The following is a 27,040-nucleotide window of genomic DNA, read 5'->3' as shown; positions in this document are numbered from 1 at the left end:
GGGGGGGGGACAAAGAAGAGGGAGACAAAAGACAATAAGGAAAAAGAGGAGAAAAAGTAGCATCAGATAGTAACAATCATTTCCAGTAAAGTGGAGAAGAGTAACATCAAATAGTAACAATCATGGAGCAACAATTTTCAGTAGCAATTTTCAAAAACAATGAATGTTTTACTAAATAATCGAAGAACTATAAAATGAAGTCACAGAAAAAAGGTCCAATCAAGGTTATCTCCATATGATTGATTACCCGTTCACATTGCTCAGAGGACAAACTTGTCCTTTTACATCGATCTTCACTTTATAGCAGCAATGACAAATTTATAGAGAGCTGCGGAAGTTGACATCCAGATTTGTAACACTAACATTCTGTGTCCAAGCCACTAGCAATTCCTAGTCGACTATCTTGGTTACTATAGAAGTACCCCATGACAGTTTATAACCTTGAAGTGATACAGCCAGTGTCTCCATTTTGAATCATGCTCAAAGCTAGATGGTTTTCTTTTGGGTAATTAGAACAGGTAATTCACTCTTGATGTAAAAATATGAATAATTTTACCCTCTCCAGCTTTTAAACCAGCCACAAGCTTGATATACCGAGTGCTTATGAAGTCTCTGCAACACATCAACTCAGATTCTGCTGATTGCTGTGTATGATTACCTAACACAGAAAATTGTGGCCGTGAACACACACAAAAGGGTGAAATTAACTCATTAGCACCATCAAAGTAAATAATCTAAATGATTCCCGAACAAATAAATTTTGAAAAGAAAAAATTCAAGAGTACGCTTCACATAGTGAAATGAGCCTGGTTAGGGTGGAAAGATGCAGAGGATTCATATAGCTGAGCGCAACTAGGTTGGGATTGAGAGTGTTCACACCTTATATGGAATGAAATAGCGAAAAAGAATTCATTCACAACATTTGTACACATCATCCCTTGTTTCTCATTTCAAGAACAAAGATTTCGGTGTCAACATCCAAATCATAGTTACTACCATGTCAATCAATTTGCATCCTTAAACAAGTAGGACTTAGGGTTTTGATAGGTGCAAAAACAGGACAAACATTTAATGTCATCTATGACATTTAAGTCAAAGAAACAAGGTAGTAATGGATAAATCCTGGCTAAAGAGAATATGGAGGGGGCTTGATAACAGAAATTTCCTTGGTTTAGGTGGATTGAAAATAAAGCACTAGAAGAATAAATTTTCCCCGGACCTTAATTTGCACGGATGAATTTTTAATGGATTTCCATAAGAATAAGGTATTCTTTAGTGCTAGGAAAGACCCTCCCTCTAGGTGGTTTTGTTAAGAGTCCAATTTCCTAGCCAATTTTACTACCACCTTTGCAGAAGATGAAGGAAACACACCAACCCACACTTGACAGAAGATTTCAGTTACTACAATAGGTTCAAGCATCACTGCAAATTCTAATCTTTTAATTATAACAGTACAAGCCAGCAAGTTCAATTTTTGACAGCAAAAGAGAAAACGAAACAATTTTACCATTGGTTTTATTTCCAGGTTTCCGGCATTTGAGTCACGTAATCCCGCCTTCTCTGCTAAGTTTTATCTTTAGGTAAATTGCATCCCTTGTCCCTTAGTTCTAGTTCATATAGTCCTCTTTTTTGGATAATATATATATCGTTCTCTTTACCTATCCCAACCACAGACAAAAGAGAGAAAAAGATGAAACTACCACATGACCATATGCTGGAAGAACTTAAATAGCATCAGCAACTTTAATGCCCGCATTCTTGTCCCAGTCCTCTGGTGCGGAAACATCAGCCATGATCTGCTCCTGACCACGCTAAAGAATCTGAAACCCAAACACAAATATTAACACAGAATAGCTATCTGACGAACATTTTAGACCATGACTGAATGGAAAAACAAGAGATCTAACCTTGAGTAAAGACAGTTGAGATATGAGATAATGCATGATCACAAGAAGTAACTACCCTATCAATGACGCCAAATTTTTTAGCTCTGGTAGCATCTATGTAAAACGGTCTTCTCATCACATTAGCAACAATTTCTTCTGACTGGCGAGATGAAATTGTTTATGAGTTCTTTAATGCCTTCTGCTTGATATACAAATGAAAAACAAGCAAGAAATGTTACTGATGCATCATACTCATATTTTTGGTGTGTTTGGCCAAAAGTTTGACTAGTGTGTCCCTGTTTATGATAACCTACAAAGAACTTTTAGTCAGCCTATCCAATACGATAGAATGGAAAGCATTTTCAAATGAGCATAAAGAAATTATGATACTTCTTTATCTCTTAAGTTGTTCTTCCGGATTGGTCGCTCAAGATCTTTGGTCTTTATTCGGACCAGGTGAACTCGTATGTTCAATTTCTACTGGATGCACGCCAATGGGTCCTCCAATAAGTGTATTGGGATTGGCTCTGATCCCCTTATAACCTATGCTCGTTGATGGGTACATATCGGTAGGAGAATGCTATTCACAGATAAAAACATACACCCTTGTCACACTCGTTCGACGTGGACAATCAAGGAAAATGAAGGATCTGTGTAACCAAAAAAAACATATTTAGTGCATAGAAGGAACAAAAGGAGGATCTGGAATCCCAAATAAGACATCTTGAGATGACTCATCCAGGGACAATTCACACTTTGATGAGGATTTATCTTGTGTGAGTGCAGATAAATCCTTGGACAATTGCCTACCATCTCGCCAATAATTGTGTCTATCTTGTATATGGTACCATCGTTAACCAAAACACCTTAAATCCAAGATGCAACTTAATTTAGAAATTTTATTCGGAAGGTTGACCCATTATTCTACTTGTGTTGTGCAGCACTAGAAAAATTCTAAAAGAAGTTGCATCTTAGGATTTAAGGTGCCTTTGTTAATGATGGCACCTCCTCGTGTAAAATAATGGGTTCTCAAACTTAGTAAAAGATTTTGAATTGGTAACTTAAAACATTTTAATCTTTAATGTACTGTTTAATTATACAGAGAAAATATCTTGTCGCACTTTGTTCTAAGAGCATAAAAGTTACAAAATTTGCACGTATACACACACATATATCACAGACACATACACGTGTAGGTGTGTGTGTTTGTGTGGTTTGTGTACAAGCACTCATGCATGACATTAAAATATCAAAATACCAAGAGAAGGAATACTCCATAACTAAGATGAGTACAATAATAGGGCAAAGTCGCAACTGAGAATAACATTTATAAGCCGAACAAGTAGGGCTTATAAACTTGAAAAACTGTGTGTCAGCATAAAATAACATTTAATTCAGGTCATTGAAAGGATGAGGTCAACTCCAACTAAACAACACAAACATAAAACTGATATTACTGTCATCATAATTTTGCGGGCATATGCCAATAGATTATAACTTCATAAGAGTGTTAGTGAAAACTACCAATCGTTTTTTTTTAAAGCAAACAAAAAAATAACAATAACTTACTATCAGTCGCTGCCATACAGAAATGTTTTGGTAGGTGAAATGAAAGATAAGTAAAGATTAAAGAAGAAATCATACTAACCTCCTTTGCTCGGATGAAAACATCACTCGCTGGCATTAACCCAGAAGACGGCACACGGGGCTGTTGAATCATGGCTGGAACAGAACATTAGCCAAACATCAAAACATCATAAAAACTTTGAAAAGGAAAGACAATCAAATGCCCTCAAATTACAATCAAAGAACCACTAAAAAGAAACCTTTGGCATGTGGCATCATAAACCTTTTTCCCTTAGAACCAGCTGCGAGTAAGAAGCATGCCTGACCTATAGCAGCCAACTGCAACAGTGTGTATCTGCACAAGAAATCAACATTACAGGTGCCACAAAAATAATAAAGGAAAACAAGCTCAAATATCCCATATACAGCATAAAGACACCTAGAGACTAAGGAGAACAACAAATCACTATTGCAAGTAAGTTCGAATTAAAAGCTAAGGGGTCATTTGGTTCACATATTAGTTGTGAGAAATAATGGGAAAACTATATTATTGATTTGTTAACTATAACACAATGAGCTACATTTATAACTATACAATACATACTTTACTCCTATTTCAAGTGGGACTATACTTATTTATATAACTATTGTTAAATAGTTAGTAATGTATATTGTCCCATATCGGGAAGTAGATACCTATTAGTATGTAATCAATGTATATAAATAGGGCATTGTACAACACTTTAGATATAATTAATAAAACTTTTTCGTGCTATACTTCTCACTTGGTATCAAAGTGTTGGTGAGAAACATCTGAGAAAGAAAACTCCACCAGACAATCGCCTCGCGTCAATTTCCGGCGACTTCTAGGATTGTTATTGTGTTACCTAGGTTTTCCTCAGTGTTGTGCTAAAACCAATACCACCACAAGTTCCTACACCCTCCGACGACCAAACCCCAGCAAACCCCGCCGGAAAATAACCCCCCACGCGCCCACACACGCCGGCCTGAAGAAGAAAAATTCCGCTGAGATCTCCTCGGGCGCTGGCATGTGAGCTGCCCTCCTGCCATTTTCTGACGAAACTTCTTTTGGATAGCATATTCGCGAGGCTATTCTGAGTCTATCCATCCAAGTTACATCAAATTCCGATTATCTTTTATTTTCCGGCGACTGTTCAGTTTACGGCGAGAGACGGTATTTTTTCTTCACTGTTTTTGGGAGCTTTTTATTGTTCTTGATTGTCAGTGCTATTTAGTCCAATAGTGTCTTTGGACTTTGATGTTTTTGGTTCTAAAAGCACGGGTTCTGAAAATTCATGTTTGATGATTACTTCGGAACCCTCAATGGGAAGTTCAAACTACTTAGCCTAGGCTTCTTCAGTTGAGTTGTGGTGCAAGGGTCAAGGTGTTCAAAATCACCAAGCCAAGAAGACTAGTGATGGAGAAGAAAAGGCCAAATCACTCTGGGAGAAAGTTAATGCTCAATTATGTAATATGAAGGGCAACTTGATTATCACACACAAGTTCCATCTGGCTGATTTCACCAAATTTCAACTCTTTTAGCAACTGTTTAATCCAAACTAGCTCACATACTGTCATAGTCATTGCTCGATATTCTGCTTCTCTACTAGATCGAGCAACTACATTCTGTTTCTTACTCTTCCAAGATACCAAATTACCTCCTACTAAAACACAAAATCCATTAGAAGGTAATCTTGCTCAATCAGCAACTGAGTATCTAACAATCAGCTCATGACCTTGATCCCTGAACAATAATCCTTTGCGTGAGGCTAATTTTATAAACCAAAGAATGGAAACATCTGCATCCCAATGACTATCATACGGAGAATCCATAAACTGACCCACAACACTCACAGGAAAGGAAATGCAAGGTCTAATTACTGTGAGGTAATTTAACTTACCAACCAGCCACCTATATCATGCAGGATCGCAAAGCGGCTTCCCCCATCTTGGCAGAAGCTTAGAATTTGACTCCATAAGAGTGTTAACGGGTCTAGAGCTAGTCATTGTTGTCACCTTGAAAATGTCTAAGGCATACTTCCAATGTGAGATCACAATACGTGACCTACACTGAGCGACTACCTAGAAAATACTTTAATCTACCCAGATCCTAGTTTGAAAGTGCTGAAAGAGATGTTGCTTCAACTTAGTAATACCCTCCTAATCATTGCCGGTAATAGTAATATCGACAACGTAAACCACCAAATAAATACAGAGATTTGAAGCAAAATACATATAAAATACAGAGTGCTCAGCTTCACTATGAGTCATGTCGTACTCCTGAATAACTGTATTAAACTTACCAAACCAGGCTCGAATAGACTATTATAGACCATAGCGCAATCGACATACAAGGCTACTTGACTCCCCCTAACCAACAAAACCATATGGTTGCTCCATATAAGCAAACAAAAGAATTACCAAACAACAAAAATATCAGTCTGAGCAGCCGAGGCAACTTGTGGAGATGTCTGCTTACTTGCTCGATACTGAAGGAACTCATTATATTCCCCTTCAGATAAAGAAAATCTCAAGTTACCTATAGGCTCGGTCTGAGCAACATTAACATTTTTGGGCGGTCGACCATGTAAAGAATAGCACACTTCATGAGTGTCCAAATTTATTACAGTAAGAACACTTAGGTCGAGATCTTCCAAACAACCTCCTCATTGTATATTCTCCATAGTTTGAGATGCCTGATTTTTCACTGTCTGGAATGCGAGAACAGAGGAGTCAAGTGTCTGGGATGAGATCACAAGGTGACATAGGTGCTGCAGCATGGCGAAGTAATCAAGAAAATAATTCATCAACTGTAAGCACAGTCGGACTAGACAGAATCTGGTCATATACTGAATCAAGGTCATTAGGAAGTCCAGCGAGTATAAGAGCTAGAAATATTTTCTGTCGTTGCTCTTGTTGCTTTTCAATACTAGTAGAAACTGGCATTAGCTTCTCAAATTCCTCCATGATTGCATGTACTTGTCCCAAGTAAGTAGACATATCCAATTCCTGTTTCTTCAAGTTTGTCATCCGCGATATCACATCATTAAAACGAGATATGTCATTATTGTATAAAGTGTGAGCCTTTGCCAAACTAAATGACATGTCTGGAATGGACGAAACAAGGGCATCAGCTTGGGACCACTGGACCGCCACAAGATACTACATATTTGAGCATCAATCTTTTCCCAAAGTGTTTTGGCCTTTTCATCTCCTTCACTAGCCTATTTGGTTAAGTGAACTTGAACATCTTGACCCTTGCACCATAATTCAATAGAGGAAGCCCAAAATAAATAGTTTGAACTTCCCATTAAGGGCTCTGAAGTAATCATGAAACTTGAATTTTCAGAACCCGTGTTTTTAAAACCAAATATATCAACTCCCAAATACATTATTGGACCAAATAATTAAGAGGTTACAAAAATAGTCAAAAAGCAATAGAAAAAGGACACTGTAGCCGCTGGAAACTGGAAACAGTCGTAGTCGTCGGAATCTACAACATGTCGCCGGAAAACAAAAAGGTCATCGAAATTAGGTGTAACCTAGATGAGTAGGGTCAGAATTGCCTTGTGAACAAGCTGTCTTGAAGAAGCTCGGCCAAAAACTAGCCGGAAAAGCATGCACGCACCGGCGCAAAGGACATACACACCGCCGGAATCACATATTTGACCGGCGCATGGAGACGCGTGAGCCGTCTGCTGCTGGAGAATCTGAATGAGGTTTGGTCGATGGAGTTTTCTGAGTCTAATGGTGGTGTTGGTTTGTGCTCAACACTCATCAAACGTGAGATAACGCAGATCGGTCATCGAAAAACACTCGGTGACTATTTTTTTTTTTGTTTCTGTCCCGGATGTTTCTCATTGCCGCTCTGATACCATGTGAGAAATAATACATGGGAAAATATTATTGATGTATATTAACTATAATACAAGAAGCCCTGTTTGTAGCAATACACAAGACCTACACTACTTCTATTCCATGTAGGACCATGCTTATTTACATAACAACTAACTAACTAACAGTTACTATATAAAGTGCTAGCCTTTTCCCAAACTAAATTACATGTCTAGAACGGATGAAACAAAGACATCAACTTGGAATCAATAGATCGCCATAAAAGACTATATAACTGGGGATCAATTTATTCCCAAAAAGTGATCTTATAAAAAAAGATCACTTTTTTTGATAAGTGATCTTGAACATCTTAACCATTGCAACACAACTCAACCAAGAAAGCTCAAGCTAAATAGTTTGAACTTCCCAGTAAGGGTCCCGAAATAATCATAATACTTGAATTTCCAGTCAGTATTTCTTACAACTCGCTAAGGAAGAGAACAAGTCAAAAGGGCAGCCCAATGTACTAAGCTCCCACTATGCGCGAGGTCTGGGGAAGGGACCACAAAGGTCTATTGTATGTAGTCTTACCCTGTATTTCTGCAAGAGTTTGTTTTCACGGCTTGAATCCATGACCTCTTGGTCATATGGTAACAACATTACCAGTTACGCCAAAGCTCCTTTTCAAGGAAGAGAACAAGTCATGGGAAATAAATTGGCCATGGAAAGTGATCCGGAGGAACAAAGCCCATGTTAAAGCTGCATGTTTTGGTTGGACTAAAGGTGTCTAACGGGTCGGGTCATCCATTTCCGAACCGGCCTAGACCGATTAAAACCGGAACCGGCCCAGACCAGTAGAAGGGGGCCAGTGGGGCTGGGTTATAGGGGTAGGGCGGTTTGTACCGTTCACTTTTGAACCACCGGTTAATGAACCGGTCAAACCCAGTCAATGAACAATACTGTTCATCCAGTTAACCGTCCCGGACCGGACCGGCCCAGACCGGTTTAACGGTAACAATATTTTTTTTAAATGTGGGCTCAGATTTTTGACCGTTGGCAATGGTCCATTTCACAAAATGATTGTTGCCCAACGGCTGAATTTTATATTTAGCCCATTTTTAGGTTTTTTTTTTAAATTAACCCCCCTTTGAAAAACTATAAATACCCCCCCCCCTCATTTCTTCACTCATCTCTCAATTCTCAATCTCAATTCCCATATGCTCTCATTCTTCAATCTTCACCCATTAAAGTGCAATCAACTATTTGGCTCTTTTTTTTTTTGGAATTTAATTTATCATAGTATTTATTATTTGAAGTTTGAACAATTAAACTTCAAAATTGGAACAATTGACGTTTTTTCGTGGTAACATTGGAGTTGCGAAATCATCAAGTACTCAATTTATTGCCGAATTCGGTGTACTTCCTCCAACTCTTTCTCTTATTTACTATTTTATTTGCATATTTATTTGTTGCTACTAGTTAATTTTTTACAATATGTTTAATGCTGCAAAAAGAGTTTGTAACAAGGTTACTAATCGGGGAAATAAAAAAAAGAGGTAGTACTTCAGCTTCAGCATCTGGTAGTAATTTAAATACCTCTCCAAATATTTCTGAAACATTACCTGATAATAATATAGATTATGAACAATTCCATGAAGATTTCAGTATAGAAGATAATGAATTAGAAATGGAAGATGAGATACCATTTACACCTAGTACTGTTGGAGCTGGTAGCAGGGGTGGTGGTCGTGGTGCTAGTAGTAGAACACATGTGGCCCCGACTAGTAATCATAGAAAAAAAAGTAAGGTTTGGAAATTTTTTGAAGACATACCGAATAGTGATAGAGTTAAATGCAAACTTTGTAATGATACTTTTAAACATAAGACTGGAGGACAATTAGGGGGATTGGGACACTTAGTAGACATATGAGAATTGAGCATCCTATAGAATTGGGATCTGATGGAGATGGGAATCAATCAATTCTAAACCCTACTACTGGAGGTCTTGTGAAATATGATAAAATGAAGGATCGTGAGGAGTTAGCAAAAATGATTGTTTTGGGTTGTCTACCTTTTTCTTTTGCTTCTTCATCATATCTTATTATGTATATTCAAAGGATTTACAATCCTTTATTTAAAGGTATCCCTAGAAGTACTTGTAGATCTGATATCTTTAGACTTCATGGACAATATCAAACATACATACGTTATTTGTTTAGCCACCTTCCTTGTAGAGTTTCTCTAACTTCTGATATTGGCCATGCTGTTAATGGAAATGATTATTTGACAATTACATGTCATTGGATAGATGATACTACTTGTATGCAAAAATGTATTATCGCTTTTAAATATGATGAAGATCAGAGTCATACTGTTGCGTTTATAAGTAGTACTATTTGTGAAGTTGTTGAATTTTATAATCTCAAGCAAAAAGTATTGTGTATGTCTTTGATAATGCTTCTAACAATAATGCCGCAATTTCAATATTAAAACTGCATTTGAAACCACCTCTTGATGAAATTTTTCATGTTAGGTGTGCATATCATGTTTATAATTTAATTGTTAAAAGTGGCCTTGATTTATTTTCAACTGAGATTACTCATGTTAGAAGAGCAGTTGGTGTTATTCAAGGAAATAATAGACAATCTAGAATAAAGGAATTTAAGAATAAGTGTATCCAGTATAACCTTCAACCTAGATTCATGCCAGACGAAATTGTTACTAGATGGAATTATACATATATATTTTTAAAATGTTGCTACAAATATAGATTCCCAATAACTGAAGTTGCTAATGCGCATTGTACTGATCCAAATCGTATGTTAATAACTACTACTTGGGAGGTCATTAATGATGTTAAATTTTTACATAAATTTTATACAGCTACTGTTGAGTTTTCTGGAGCATATTACTCTATTGTTACTATGCTTTAGTACATATAGATGAAATTTCTTTTTTACTCTTTGAATTTAAGAAGAAAGAAAAATATAGGGACGTTGTTGAAAAAATGCAAGCAAAATTCAAAAAATATTTCTTTCCAATTCCTCCGATTTACTTAATTGGTGCTGTTTTAAATCCTTCTATTAAGATGTCTGATTGTCACCAATTAATGAATGCTTTATATACTTATATGGAGATTGGACCAACTGAAACCCCAGATTTATATACTTGTATGAACAAGCTAAATGAATATTTACAACAATTATATAATTATTATGCAAATGTAATTGATGATGCTGCTCTTAATGTAGGCAATGTTAATCCAACTATGCATTGTACCACTTCTGCTACTGTGGATGATGAAGAAGGCCTTGATAGTTTTAATATTTTTTCTACATTTTCTAACACTCAAACCAGTAGCAGGAACATTGATGAACTTCAATTCTACTTGCAGAAGCAAAAAGAGCCTCGCACAAAGGAATTTTCACCGTTGGGATGGTGGCATGAGAATGGAAAGCAATTTCCTGTTCTTTTCTCTATGGCTCGGGACGTGTTGAATGTGCCAATTTCAACTATTGCATCAGAGAGTGCATTTAGCCAAGCAAGACAACAACTTGGAGACACCCATCACTCATTGGGAAGTAATGCTTTGGATGTTTTAGTATGTTTCAGAGATTGGATTAGATCGGAACGAAGAAATCAAGGACGTGAAGATGTTGATAGCCCATAAGACGAGGAACTTGAAGATATATTAACACATGGTAACCCATCCGAATTTAACACTCCAGAAGAAGGTCACTCAGTTTATATTGATTATGAAGAACTTATTAAAGCAATGCAAAACCTTTGAATTTACTCTTTTTTGGTTAATTTATTTGTTGTTATATGTAAACCTTTCAATTTGTAAGTTTGATTTTGAAATAAATGTAGCACTTTATAAGTGCAATTTTTTTCCCATCTTCATTGTATTCTTTATATTTTTACTTTATATTAATATAACTTACAATAGTTATACAAAATACAAAAAAAAATAACACTAACCCGGCCCGGCCCCATGAACCCGTAACCCTTATGGTTCAATTTTTACCCGGATGAACCCGAACCCGTTAAATCCGGTATGTCCCAACCCGTAACCGGCCCGGACCATAACCCGTATGGGTACTAAATTTCCCTACCCAACCCAGCCCGGCCCACCCGTTAAACACCCATAGGTTGGACTGCTGCTTGGGGAGCTTGTCTCACTCAGAACAATCTTCAGAGAAGAGGTTTTTCACTTTGTAATAGGTGTTATCTATGTGAGAAAGAAGTGGAGACTGTGAACCACCTTTTGCATTGCAGATATACTAGACAATGCTGGGAGTTCTTTTTCATATGCGGGATCTTATTGGATCTCATGGGTCATGCCTCAAAGTGTTAGGGCTCTATTGGAGAGTTGGCAGCATCAGAGGACACATAAAGACTTGAAGCAAATTTGGAGAACCATTCCCTTGTGCGTCTTCTGGACTATTTGGCTAGAGAAGAATAGAGCTTGTTTTGAGGGGCAAAGAGTTCAGATTTTTAGAGTTAAAGACAAATGTTTGCAAATTTGTTTCTTTGGTGTAAAGGCAGTCTTGTTGATAGTATTTATCATTACTTGGACTTCCTGGAGTTGTTAGGAAAATGTTGTCACTAATTGTATGGCTATTCCTAGCAGTGTCTTGTAACTTTCTAGTACCATCTTGCTACTTATTTAATAAAACATTACCTTATCAAAAGAAATATTGAAGGTGGGGTTTAATGGGTGTCATGGGAAGGAAACAATGGTGGTTTTTGTTGAAAAAATAAGCAAAGCTTTTTTTAAGATTAAAAAGGAGAGTTGAAGCTGGTGGGTTAAAGATGGTCTATGAATGGAGAAGATCGGGTGATTGGTCAAATCAGAAGATTGGATCGGGACCAATAAGGTTCTTCACTCCCCTTCGTTGCCCAAGCAGATTTCTTAGTGCCTGAAAATGTAGTTGGCGATGAAAATGATAATTTTGACTAGAAATCAAAATGGGCGTTAGTGAAAGTGGTGGAGAAGAAGAAGGCTTAGAGGGTGTGGGTTTCTATTATGCTTGAATTTGGCTATTTATGCTTGACTGGCGATGGTGTGGTGGTGTTGGTGGCGGAGGTGTGGTGGAGTGAGGAATTGCTCTGAAGAAATAGAAAAATAAATTAAAATTTAGTAAATTGATAATAAAAGAAGATGGAACCCACAAATTACACATGTCAAAAGATAAAAGGCCATAACATTTGACCTGTTGTTTTTGTCAAGCAATTGAAACTCGCACCCTGATAGAGGTATTTAGTAAAACTTATTTTGTCAAGTAGTAGTGTCAAAATGGGAAAAACGTAAGTTGATATACCGGCTTTAAAATATGATGCAAGTTTAGGGGGTTGTTAGTCCCTTTCCTTATAATTATTTATTCTTCCTATTGTTATAAAGGATTTTGACTTCAGACTAAATGACAGAAAATAAAATGCATGGGCTAACTCTATTACTTCCAACATCTATTTTTCTTTCAAAGAATTCATGATTGAAGATCATGAAAACTGTTCTGAATGTTCCTACTTTTTTCAGACCAATTCTTTTGCCTCATGTTCAAAAACCGAATCTACTAATTTTCTATTCACAAGAACAAGTTAAAGTAGTTATTATTAAAGAAATAAGCAACAGAAGGCTGGAGAGCCCAAAATCATTGATAAGCCAAAATCCTAGCCCATCTTAATGAGGTCTACTTCAGTCATCTGTTGCATATCTTCCCCGATTATGATAAATAGGTGTTTAATTTAGTTTTTGATCCACCGGGCTTAGAACATGAAAAAAAGATTGTCTTTTATACAACATTGATTCATTGAGTATTAACTATAACAAAAAAAAACCAGTGTAATCCCACAAAGTGAGGTCTGAGAAAGGTAGAGTGTATGCAGCCTTACCCCTACCCCGACACAAGTAAAGATGAAAGAAGCAGAACAACAAGCAATAATAAGAGCAAGATAAAATGGTAATACCCGAAGCGAAGGCAACAACATACAGTGAATGAAAAACTGCAAATAAGGAAAAAAACAAAAAATACAAGGCTATACTTTAATGGAAAGGAGACACACACGACAACCTACTATCCTTCTACCCTAATTCTCAACCTCCACACCCCTTATCAAGAATCATATCTTCACTAAGCGGAAGTTGCGTCATATCCTACCTAATCACATATTCCCTATATTTCTTAGGCTTACCTCTACCTCTCTTAAGCCCCATCATGGCCAGCCTCTCACACCTCCTCACCGAGGCATCTATGCATCTCCTCTTCACATGACTATACCATCTCAGCCTCGTTTCCCGCATCTTACCTCCATGGGGCCGCTCCCACCTTGTCCCAAATATCTTCATTTCTAATTTTGTCTCTCATGGTATGCCCACACATCCATCTCAACATCTGCATTTATGATACTTTCATCTTATGGACATGGGAGTTCTTGACAGACAAACATTCTACCACATACGGCATAGTCGTTTAGACTACCACTCTATAGAACTTACCTTTATTCGTTGATCATTCTCCAGGATAAATAGAACAAACATTTCCCATATTTTTAAGTTGGTGAAAGAGTTAGATAAAACCACCTTATCATATCAGAACCCAGGTAACACACAGAGACTTGTAAAACAATTAGGGGTCGTTTGGTAGGATGCATTAGATAAAATAATGCATGCATTAGCTTTGTGTATTAATAATACATTGTTTGGTACACATTTTGAACCTATGCATTAATTATGCAAGCATTAGTTATACATCCTATTTGATATTATCCTATGCATAACTAATGCATAGAAAACAATGGTATTAGTAATGCAATGAGTTAATGCATGTATTAGCTTAGTTAAAGATAAAATTGTCCTTCAAAATTTATGCTTGATTAAAATGTTCTAGTTAGTATATTAATGCAAGTTCAAAATAATCCAAATAGTGAGAAATAAAATTATACCCCTAGTAAATAAATACTTAGCATATTTTCTTTTTTTATAAATAAATATTTAATTTTATTTTACAATATAGGTAGACAAATCAAATAATTTTTTTGTAAAATTTTTCATATAAAAATATTTCTCAACATATGTTTCTTTTAAAAAGTTAGAGTGTGAACTAGTTTTGAGGGCATTTTTGTAAACAAACAATTCTTTTAGAAATTGTGCAATGTTTTAATACATCAAACCAAACAATGGATAAGAAATATGTCAGCATAACTAATGCAAGCATAACTAATACCAGCATTACTAATACACCTTATTCAGCATTATTCTTATGCACCCTACCAAACGATCCCTTAATGAAAAAAATTGCATACAACTGCATTACATCATAACCGTCCCCCAAACTGAGAGAGAGAGAATAAACATAGCCCACAGTTATCGAAGACTAACTGTTTCACCATCATCACGGGTAGTACCAGTAGAATTAACGTATAAATAAATTGGCTCTTTAGGATCCATCCATTGTAGGTACATCAACTCTGCAACCACGAGCTCTTTGACTGTTGGCACCAACTGCGAAGAAACTAATCATTAATTTTGCTTTATGCATGACACACAATAAATTGTGTCCACCAAACTACTGGAATAAATTGCCATACACAAGGATTAACTAATTTACTAGTTTACCCTTAAGTATATACATATTAGGGTTTCATAATTCATAGTTCACTCTTTGATTTCCCTATCTTTCTCAGTTTCTCCGCCTCACGCCCTCACCAGTCAGCCCGTCAAGACTCAGGCCGACGTCAGTCGCATTTCTCAGCTTCTTTCTTTCACTCTTTAGTCGCATCTTCACTTCATTTCTCAGATCCATCAGATTCTTAAGTCGCATCTTCACTTCACTCTTCAGTCGTATTTCTCAGCCACATTCTTCAGCTTCATCTTGATTCTCCGTGTAAGTTTTTAGTTGCTTCGTCTTCATCTTTTTCTTAGTTTGTTTGAAAGCATTCTCGCTCTAGATTTTACTTAGTTTGTTTGAAAGTTGAAGTGAGATTTGTCGTGTGCTTTAATTGTTGAGTTGTTACAAAGTTATCTTGTGTCAGTTGTTATAAAATTTGTATTTCATAACTAATAAACATTTTAATCTATATACATAATTCTGTACTAGAGTAAAAAAGTAGCTATCAATGTACAAAGAGTTACTGCTAGTCGTTTGAACAAAGAAGATCTTAAGAACACTGATTTTACCGAAACTATTGTATACATTGCAAATCTTATAAAACTGTTTTAGCAAAACAGTTTTATACCGAACCAGTTTTATACATTGAGAAACTGTTTTAGTTGTTTTATCTTATCGGGTAAACCGATAACCGAACCGATAATGATCGTTAACCGATAACCAATATCTTATTGGTTTGATTATCGGGTTATGATATTTGTAAACCGATAACCGATAGGCAAAACCGATAATACTCATAACCGAACCGAACCGACCGATGCCCACCCCTATATAAAGGTAGAGATTATTTCTGATAGACCTTCGGCTCAAGAAACAGTAAAATAAAGCAACTTGACCATGCTTAGTACATGATCCAATAGTACACACTTACCATTTTTCAAAAAAGAACAGAGCAGTCCAATGTTGTTGAAAGTATAAATGCTATGTTAAACAGCCTCTGATGCTGGTGTAGAATACAATTGCATCTAAAAGTGTCGAATTTGCCTAATGCTTTACACTGGGTATATACAGATACTACGTGCATCTATGTGAATAATCCAACTTTAAAGACTTAATTTGCCAAATCAATTTCTAAGATAATAATGCAAGCATAGTCTTGACTTACTCTTACTTCATAAAATAACCGTTATCCACTTTTCATCTGAAAAAATACAAAAAATGAAAAGAAGAGTTATTGTTCCTTTGACTACTTAATCCAGTTGTTCCGATATTTTTTGGCTTTTATAGTAAATGGTTGTTATATAACAACATTTGACGTTTAGATATTTTTTCGTTGTTATAAATAAAAAGTATTCAAAAATTATTTTTTCCTTTTTTAATGTTACACATAAAAGATAAAGAAAAGTATTCAAAAGTAAAATCTCACTAATTAAATATTTAAAAATAATATATTATTAATAAATCTATAACCAAATGTACAAACTATTAATTCTAAGGCACACATTTTAAAGCTGCTAAAAATAAATCTTTCGAGATTGATGAAAAAACTTTGGAATTGTAATATCTTGTAAATTCAATTCTCTTAGTAGTGATACGACGCTTGAATTGACAAAATTTTATGTCCAAACTTTCAGCAAAAGGATATCTGATAGCTTCCCTTTGAAGGCAATCTAAGTGCATAACAGTTGAATCTTCTATATAAATATTTTTTGGCATTTGTCCAATGAAATAATATCATATGCAGATCTTTAAATCTTATGTATTATGCAAGATAGAAACTTTGTTTAATGAAAAGATTATATGCATATTGTTAGAACTATTATTAGTAATCTTATAGATAATATATGGCTTTGATGAGGAGTAATTTTGCAAAGAGCGTTCTGCTATAAATATGAATGTTGCTGTTATAGGTGAAAAGTTGTTATAGACAGTCTGCGAATGCACGGGAGAAACTATTATTGATTAATAATTACAATGATAGAATGAGCCCTATATATATATAATACATGTCATACTCCTAATACATATGGGATTAAGGTTATTTACTACTATTTAACTATCAAACTATCACTCCCCTCAAGCTGGTGCATATAAATCATATGTACCGAGCTTGTTACATACTCCCTCCGTTTCAATTTACATGAACCTATTTCCTTTTTAATCCGTGCCAAAAAGAATGACCTCTTTCCCTATTTGAAAACGATTTACCTTTATGCAATGATTTATAGCCACACAAAATATATATGTTTCATTTAACACCACAAGTTCAAAAGCCTTCTCTCTTTTCTTAAACTCTGTGCCCAGTCAAATGGGTTCACATAAATTGAAACGGAGGGAGTATATAACTAATACGAGGACCAGTGAGGACTAGGTGAAAATATCAACAAACTGATCATTCTACTTCACAAATTTTGTAGCAATATCTCCCGAGAGTATCACACATCCTTTTTACCTACACCCCGCGGAAGGGAGTATAAGGGAGTTTTTTCCAACTTAAAGGACAATCGGAACGGGATTTAATTATTAATTATTCAGAGTCACCACTTGAGAGATTAATGGTATCCCAAGTCACCGGTTGCATCCCGACCCGAGGAAACATATGACTCTGTTAATAGTCTGCGAACCTGAAATCCGAGTAAGGAATTCTGTTAATCCGGGAGAAGGTGTTAGGCATTTCCGGGTTCCGTGGTTCTAGCACGGTCGCTCAACTGTTGCATTTGATTTTATCTGATTTTAATACCTGCTAGCTTATGTGTCTTTTATTCGTAAACCACTTTTATCATTAGTTATTTTAAAAGAATTGCGATGTCGTGAAAACGCGTTTCGAACCACGTCGCAATCAATGCACCTGCGGTTGTCAACACATTTCGACTTCGTCGAGATTTGGATTTGGGCCGCATCAATGCGCACCCGAATTTAAGAAAGTGATTTAATTAAATCGTGTCTAAAGATTCTAACGTATTATTATTTTGGGGAAGGCTGTGGAATTTACTAAACAACCTTTCCAAGTTTAATTATTTTAATAACAATTCATTGAGGGCCCCGCATACATGATTTTGTTTGGCGAGGTTCGTCTCAACATTTTATTAAAAAGGCCCATTTGAGAGTGACTACAATTTTCTATTGATCAATTGTCCCTAAAAGAAGAAAGAAAACTTAATTATGTGAAAACTGAACTGAGATTATGCACTAAAATTCGGTAGTCCAACCTCAATAATGAGCTGGACCACTGATGGGCTTCAGAAACGGCCCAAAACTTCGGTCAGGCAGGAGAAAGTGAAGCCCAGGTGACAAATAACAGCACCTGGGATCGAATCCCTTAGGAAGCCCAAACTCATGACGGCAGTCCGTGTGACAGCCTGAGATGGCTTATCGCTGAGCCCAGCGAAGCCTCGATTTAGTTCAGCCAAACGCCCACTGAAATTACCCCTAAATTATTTTAAGTGTTCAATAATTATAGCAAAGGGGAAACAATACGCATCTACTCGAATTAAAAGGATATTAGTCAATTGAATTCCAGTTTTATGCACATACTAATTTATCTACTGGTATTCCAGTGAGTCCTCAGATATCATTAAGGTGAGAACCAAGCTGTAGACACGATTTCAACAACACAAAGCAGACTAACTACTTCTGAATTAATTCCCGCCAACATTGCTATCAACCTATCATGTAATCAACTAACACTAGTGCTCACTTTATAGTAATCACATGAATCTAAAACATAACAGTTTATATAGTCCATTTAGCACAAAAGCAGGCAAAACTTAAACAATATTCATGAACTAAACACTGAATACGTAGATCTGGAAATTAGCTAAATCAGAACTCAATTCTGCAAGTAAATTCACTCTTCACATAAATTCGTTTCTGCACACTTTAGCTCACAGTCATCAGAGATACAATTGTGTACCTGGATAAGAGAAAATATGAGAAGAAAAGAAGTCAGCTACTTTGAACAGCAACAACAACAAAACTCAGCAGTATATCATCACAGAACAGGCCAGGAAATGATTTTCAAAAATCAGAAATATAAGCAGACTCAACAGATCAGTCCAACACACACTTGAAATGCACTCCTAGCCCTCACAGCTGAGCCTAGATGCCTCTGAAATCCTGCTGGACCTAAATCTCAACTGAAGTCCAAGCTAATAGGCCCCAAACTCACTTGAATCAGTCATTAATCACTCCCGAACACTTTTAGAAATAGAACCTCGAGCTGGAATGAGGAATGCCCAAGGAAGGACTGAGAATCACTAACACTAGTGATGAAATAGTAAAACTGTTTTTGATTTTTCCATTTTTTGATGTTTTTTCTTAAGTATCGGAATTGAAATGCTAGCTGAAATTGAAAGCAAGGAGGAGAGTTTTTGGTGGGGATTTTTGGGCTGAAAATTCAATCCCCTTCCTCAAGGCACTTGATGCCCTTTTATAGGTGATACAAGAGGGTCAATCAGATTTTGGGTTTCTTTTAAGTCCCTCCCTTATTTTCAGTTTAGTCCCTTTATTTTTGACTTGCTCAACAAGTAAATCCGTCTATTGTGCTAACACCTACACTAAAGTACCTTTCTAGAAGGCCCTAGGATGCTCTTCTACCCCCATAATACCTATACTACCCTTACCCCTACTTTAAAATTACTATTCTTATCAGAATTACCCTTTTCCATGCCTAAACTACCCCTGAAAGCTTCTCAAAGTTACTGATTCTACCTACATTCTCAACAGCTATAACCAATCTAAATTAATTCAAAACTAACTAGGACTGATTAATTAGAACTCAGAAATTAACCAATTGAACTAACCAATCCCAATTATTCAATCACCCAAACCCAAACAACTTAGAAAAACCAGGAGACTAGGATCAATCAAAGCAAAGCTTAAGCTAATAGTCAACATTAAATGAAAATAAACTAACTTTTAACTAATAAACTCACAATCGACCATTCGAACATCAAATTCAGAACTAAAAAGAAATTGAAATTAATCTAAACATCTAGCTAACATTTAATGGACAGAATGGTATCAAATCCAAACTAATCAATTATGCCGATTCTGAAATTAAAACTATGATTAACTAACAAATGACACATGCATCAAACTAAAACAAAACTAAAAATGCGAAGATGCTTCACTGATTAAAACAGATGGAACAAGGAACAAAGAAAATTTAAACTATACTAATACACAATAATAAATAGTAAAATTAACAGAACACTTACTGAAATCAAAACTATAACTAAAACTTCGATCATGCAAGTAAAAAGAAACAAGAAAGCTCACTGAAGCACGAGAAACTCCGGCCAGTTGCTGGCGTCCGAATCTTTCCAGATTTTTGACACATAACATCCCTAAGCATGTGTTTTTACAAGAGAACACATGGTTAAGGATATTACGGTCCAAAATCACAAAGATTTTGGGTTAGGGTTTTGTCCAGAAATTCTTAGATCTGAAATTCGAGCCGCTTCACCGAGATTCAAAGGAAGATGGTCATGGATTTGGGTTGAGGGAAGTCTGGGGATGGTGTGGTGTGATTTTGGGCCGGTTTGGATGAGTTTGCTACTTGGCCGGAAAACTTCAATCGGAGATTCGATGAGCTCCGGCAATATTCGAGGGAAACCAATGGTAGGAATGGAAAGAGGGATTCATGGGGGATCTATGGTGTTAATTTGGGGCTTTTTGGCATGGAAATCGTTTGCCGGCGTCGAGGTTCCGGCGGGGCTGGAGATTGGTACGAGGAAGAAGGTCTGATGTCTCTAGGGTTAGAGGTTTATTCGGACAGTTTTATGTCAAATGGGGAAGGGTTATGGGTCGTTGGATTAACATGATTAAGGGCTCAGATTTAACAACGCCAAACGGCGTCGTTTGGTTGAAATAGGGTTGGGTCCGGATGGGGTGACATTGGGCCTGGGCGGATGACATTGTTTTGGGTTGTGGTGGAATTCAATTGAAAGAGCCCAATTGTGGCTTTGTATTAAAGACCCCTTTATTTATAAATATGCAAAAATTAAAAATTAAAATAAAATCCTAATATTCCAAAGCTACACTAATTAAATTATGAAATTATTTTAAACCTATTTTTCGACAAATTCACGATTAAAACAATAAAAATGCAAAAATGAACTATTTTTTTTTGTAATTTTTCATGCTTGGTTCTAAAATAAACCAACCCCTAATTGATCCTAAAAGTATGAAATTATATCCTAAATGCAAATGCATATTTTGTATGAATTATCATGCACAAATAAAACGCAACCAATATCAGAAAATGATACCAAAATGCACAAAAATTATTTTGTTTGAATTTTTGGGAATTATTCATATATAGGGCAAAAATCACGTGCTCACAGCTGCCTCTCTTTGCTCGGAAACATGAAAAATTTTCGCGCAAAGATAAGTGAGCAAATACGAGCGATTTTTGCCCATTCAAATATTCCGTTGTGAAGCATTTTGAAAAGTTTTGACCGCACCCTGTTTCAGAGGTTGCCTACATATCCTGGGCTAAACAAGAATCAGGTCAGTGTAGTTCGGGAGTGTTCGGTAGCTGGGACTACCGGGAGCTGTGGTTTCACTGCGATTGCTGCTGCTGCTGCTACTGCTCACTAACCTTCCTTATTACACCGTGGCAAAATAAAATAAGCTGGACTAAACTATAAACTATGAATTTCAAAAAAAAAGTCCTATCTAAAGTCTTCAAACTTGCATCTTGAACTTCCTTGTTGCCCTGTTGTCTTGTTGTGAAACTCACTATTGTTACTTCAAATTGTGAACTGAGATGTTATTCTTTCTCTCCAAACTGCTGAACTTGAATAAAATTGAACTTGAATGTATTCCTCGGTTATCCAGGCGGGCTCCTGACTGCTGACCTTGAAATTGAAAGTATTCCTCTACTATCCAGGCGGGCTCCTGACTTCATAACTTGAATGTATTCCTCTGTTCTCCAGGTGGGCTCCTGACTTCAAAATAGACAAAAGAAGTTGATTGAAAACTAAAATTTGAATTGTAGTACCTCTGTTCTTCAGGCGGGCTCCTGATTGCTTAAAATTTGAATTGTATGTCTCTGTTCTCCAGGCGGACTCATGACTTCTGAATTTTGAAACTGAATGTCTCTGTTCTCCAGGCGGACTCCTGATTTCAAATTAGACAAGAAAATGATTGAAAACTAAAATTTGAATTGTATCACCTCTGTTATTCAGGCGGGCTCCTGATTGCTAAAGATTTGAATTGTACGTCTCTATTCTCCAGGCGGACTCCTGATTTTTGAGCTTGAAATGTATTCCTCTATTATCCAGGCGGGTTCCTAATTTCACAAAAATAAACGAACCAAGAAAACTTTCTGCCCCAGTTTGGGGAAGCTAGGGCTTGTTACCACCTACTAACAAGGGTTGAAAACTAAAACTTGCATGCTTTAAAAGTTACAGACTGAGATGTATTTCTCTGTTATATGGGCGGGCTCCCCACCCCAACACAGTGCAATTTTCTCTAAAACGCAGACCTGAAACAACTTACATCTCTCTATGCTACTCTTCATTTTCTTGTATTTTAACCATGCCACACTTGCGATTAAACTGGGTTAATACCTGCTCTTCCCTCACGGAGAATTCCTCCTCGACAACTAACTTTTCTGCCCCTGTTTCAATCAAAGGAAATTTCGTTAGTTTAAAACGGTGGTAAGTTGATGGCATTCTTGCTGAAAAATCCTTCAATTGCCTTGCTTTGTGTTGACTGACTTCCTTGAACTGACCCTGAATCGCCTGACTTTTCGACTGACTTTCGAATTCCCCACCCTCTGACAAACCGAATGTTTTGTACCCGTGCTGTTGTTCCATACCAACCCTTTATCTGAACCTTTACCTTTCCCGAAACATTTCCCAATTCTTCCACCGATGAAACTTCCTGCGACTTCCCATATTTCACTTGACATCATGTTGTTTTTTACATGCTCTGACCACGTTGTGCTTTACAATTCCGGCAGCTGGTAGTGAGCCTTGAAATCCTTTCCCACTTGCTTTTGAACATAACTGACATTAGAACATTTAGACAAACAAAAGCCCCCAAAAAATGAAATGCAATGGTTTTATGGGTTAAGGATAAGAAGAATCCAAAACCGGATGACTACTAAAAATGAAGTAAAGAAAAGAAACTTATCTGACCGGAACAGCTGGCCCCAAAGGTCATGACATGCATTTGGATTAATTGGCCCAACCGATCCAACTAAACAACTCTCAGTTGCCATACCTCATTGCCCAGGACTTCCATCAATTGTTTGAATTACCCAGACCTTAACCTTGTTTTCCTGCAGTACCACGAAATGGTTTCCATCAACAGACCTTTCTCAGTTTGCCATTTCTCAACTCACTTTCTCCTTGAGGTGCCCGTGAAGGTTTTCACCACTAAGACTCTCTCGTTTTATTTTCTCTCAGCTCCCGTCGCCTTACGATGCCCGTGAGGGTTTTCACCCATAAGACTCTCTCATTTTTATATTTTGTTCTTCTTGCTTGAACCAGAGTGTTGCCACTGCCACGAATTACCGCTACCTGCTCGACTTGGCATTTCTAAAAAAATGATCAGAAGGTCTTTCTTTGGACCGTAATATAGGCTTTTGGATTGGGTTAGAAAGAAAAGTATAAAAGGCTCAAAAAAATTCAAATGGGTTCAAATTACAACTTTCGGAATCCAACTTTTCACAACAATCACAACTTCTGCCCCAGTTTCTTGTTTGGGGATATTTGGATTTTATTTTGGTACGACTGAACCTCGGAGTAAGGCTGTCTACGTACCCTTTCGGGATCAAGTCAAACGTAGTTCACTGTATCATAGTTACCTTTGTTGTTGTGTGTTTTTTTCTTTCCTTTTCTTTCTTTTCTTCTTCTTTTCCTTCTCTTTCTCTTTTCCTTCACTTTTTTTCTTCTTTTCCCTTCTTCTTTCTTTTTTTATTTTCTTTTCTTTTTCCTTTGCTTTTCTTTTCTTTCTTTTATGTTCGGCACCTTTGTTCCTTGATAGTGTCATTGATTTCGAAAGAGGGGTATGAAAGATAAGTAAGGCTCAAAGGGGATGACAAGGGATAAAAGTGTTTGGATAGCAGGACAAAATGCCTTCGTCATTTCAATCTTTAAGATATGCCAAATACAAACAGATACATTCAGAAATAAAGAAATCATACATAATATCTCTTGACTGCATCGAAATTGATGGCCATTTCTATACATTTTCCTTCTACATCTGTCAAATACAATGCCCCGTTAGACAACACTCTGGTTACTACAAATGGTCCCTGCCAGTTTGGGGAAAATTTTCCTTTTGCTTCAGCCCAATGAGGCAAAATCCGCCTCAGTACTAACTGTCCGACTTCGAATTTCCTTGGACGCACTTTCTTGTTATATGCTCTTGCCATTCTTCGTTGGTACAGTTGACCATGACACACTAATGCCAATCTCTTCTCGTCAATCAAACTACTGCTCAAGGCGGCTTTTCACCCATTCATCATTATCGATCTCAGCCTCCGCAACGATTCGCAGAGACGGGATTTCCACCTCTGCAGGTATTACTGCCTCGGTGCCATACACAAATGAATAAGGAGTCTCCCCCACCGAGGTACGAACGGTGGTGCGGTACCCTAACAATGCAAAAGGTAACTTCTCATGCCACTGTCTAGACCCTTCAACCATATTCCGGAGTATTTTCTTTATATTCTTATTGGCTGCTTCAACCGCCCCATTTGCCTTGGGACGGTATGGAGTAGAATGCCTATGGGTAATCTTAAACTGCTCACATGTCTCCTTCAACAAATGACTATTAAGATTAGCCCCATTATCCGTGATGATTACCTTCGGAATCCCAAACCGACAGATGATATTTGAGTGCATGAAGTCGACCACAGCTTTCTTAGTCACAGACTTGAATGTCTTAGCTTCCACCCATTTGGTAAAATAGTCTATAGCTACCAGAATAAACCTGTGTCCATTTGATGTTGCTGGATCAATTGGCCCAATAACATCCATGCCCCATGCAACAAAAGGCCATGGTGCAGACATCGTATGTAGTTCTGATGGTGAAGAATGAATCAAATCTCCATGCACTTGGCACTGATCACATTTACGCACAAAACTGATACAATCCCGCTCCATAGTGAGCCAATAATAACCTGCTCGGAGAATCTTTTTTGCCAGAACGTACCTACTCATATGCGGTCCACAAACTCCGAAATGTACCTTAGTCATGATAGATGTGGCCTGTCTTGCGTCCATGCATCTCAACAAACCGAGGTCTGGAGTTCTTTTGTACAACACTCCTCCACTAAAGAAAAACCCGCTTGCCAATCGCTGAATCATTCTTTTCTGATCACCGGTGGCATGTACCAGATATACTCACGTCCTGATGTACTCTTTGATATCATGGAACCACGGCTCGCCGTCGATTTCCTCTTCTATCATATTACAGTAAGCATGCTGATCCCGGACCTGAATCTGCAACGGATCAACATAAGCCTTGTCTGGATGATGCAACATCGACGCCAAAGTAGCCAACGCGTCGGCAACCTCATTATGAATCCTTGGATTGTGCCTGAACTCTATAGCCTGAAACACTGACAAAGCTCATGCAGACATTGCCGGTACGGTATAAGCTTTAAATCCCGTGTTTCCCATTCTCCTTGAATTTGGTGTACTAGTAGGTCCAAGTCACCCATGACCAAGATTTCCCGTACACCCATATCTATAGCTAATCTCAATCCCAATATACACGCCTCATATTCTGCCATGTTGTTCGTACAGTAGAAACGAAGCCGAGCTGTAACAGGATAATGCTGACCTGTTTCAGAAATAAGTACTACTTCTATTCCCACGCCTTTCATATTTGCAGCCTCATCAAAGAAAAGTTTCCATCCCGGCTTCTCAACTTGTTCCAATTCGTCAATGTGCATCACCTCTTCATTAGGGAAATAAATTTTCAAAGGTTCATAATCTTCATCGGCGGGGTTCTCAGCCAAATGATCAGCTAATGCATGTGCTTTCATTGCAGTCCGTGTCACATAGGATCTGCCACCTTGCAAGTCTCCCTGTAGGCATAGGCTTATGAAAAATATACTTCAACGGGTCCAAGTGAGATATGAGGTAAGTAGTGTAGGATGACAAATAATGTTTCAACTTCTGTGCCACCCAAGTTAGGGCGCAACATGTCCTCTCCAGATGAGTATACTTAACCTCGTAAGATGTGAACTTCTTGCTGAGATAGTAGATAGCTTGCTCCTTTCTACCCGTAACATCATGCTGCCCTAGTACACAGCCGAATAAGTTATCCAAAACCGTCAGATATAGAATCAAAGGCCTCCCTGGTTCTGGCGGGACCAACACGGGTGGGTTCGACAAATACCCCTTTATCTTATCAAAAGCCTCCTTGCATTCATCAGTCCATTTGACCGCAACGTCTTTCTTCAACAATTTGAAAATCGGCTCACAAGTTGTCGTGAGCTGAGCAATGAACCTACTGATATAGTTCAATCTTCCTAACAAACTCATCACCTCAGTTTTGTTTCTTGGAGGTGGCAATTCCTGAATAGCTTTGAGCTTCGACGGGTCTAATTCAATACCCCGCCGGCTGACTATAAACCCCAACAACTTCCTAGATGGAACCCCGAAAGCACATTTTGCAGGATTGAGCTTAAGATTGTACCTGCGAAGCCTTTGAAAGAACTTTCTCAAATCTCTGACATGGTCGGACTACTTTCTAGACTTCACGATCACATCATCCACGTACACCTCGATTTCTTTGTGTATCATATCATGGAATATTGTTGTCATTGCCCTCATATAAGTTGCCTTAGCATTTTTCAAACCAAACGGCATGACCCGATAACAGCACGTTCCCCACGACGTGATGAATGTCGTCTTTTCTGCATCTTCTTCGTCCATTAAAATCTGATGATAACCCGCATAACAATCCACAAAAGAACTAATCTCATGCTTGGCACAATTATCGATCAAAATATGGATGTTCAGCAATGGGAAATTATCTTTTGGGCTTGCCTTGTTGAGATCTCGATGGTCAACACACACCCTGGTCTTGCCATCTTTCTTCAGCACAGGCACAACATTGGCTAACCAAGTGGGATACCGAGTGACCCAAATG

The 27,040-nt window shown here is 37.4% G+C and overlaps 1 pseudogene; it reads right to left on the bottom strand.

The window, feature by feature from the left end:
• Positions 1 to 282: 282 nt before the first annotated feature.
• The window catches only part of LOC104230928 (ATP-dependent Clp protease proteolytic subunit-related protein 3, chloroplastic-like), a 45,409-nt pseudogene continuing 18,651 nt past the window's right edge, over positions 283 to 27,040 (bottom strand).

This window comes from Nicotiana sylvestris, chromosome 10, assembly GCF_000393655.2.
Source record: "Nicotiana sylvestris chromosome 10, ASM39365v2, whole genome shotgun sequence".
In the NCBI taxonomy this organism is placed as follows: Eukaryota; Viridiplantae; Streptophyta; class Magnoliopsida; order Solanales; family Solanaceae; genus Nicotiana; species Nicotiana sylvestris.
Note: the sequence above shows the minus strand (reverse complement) of the source record. Positions and strands in the feature narration are given on the sequence as shown.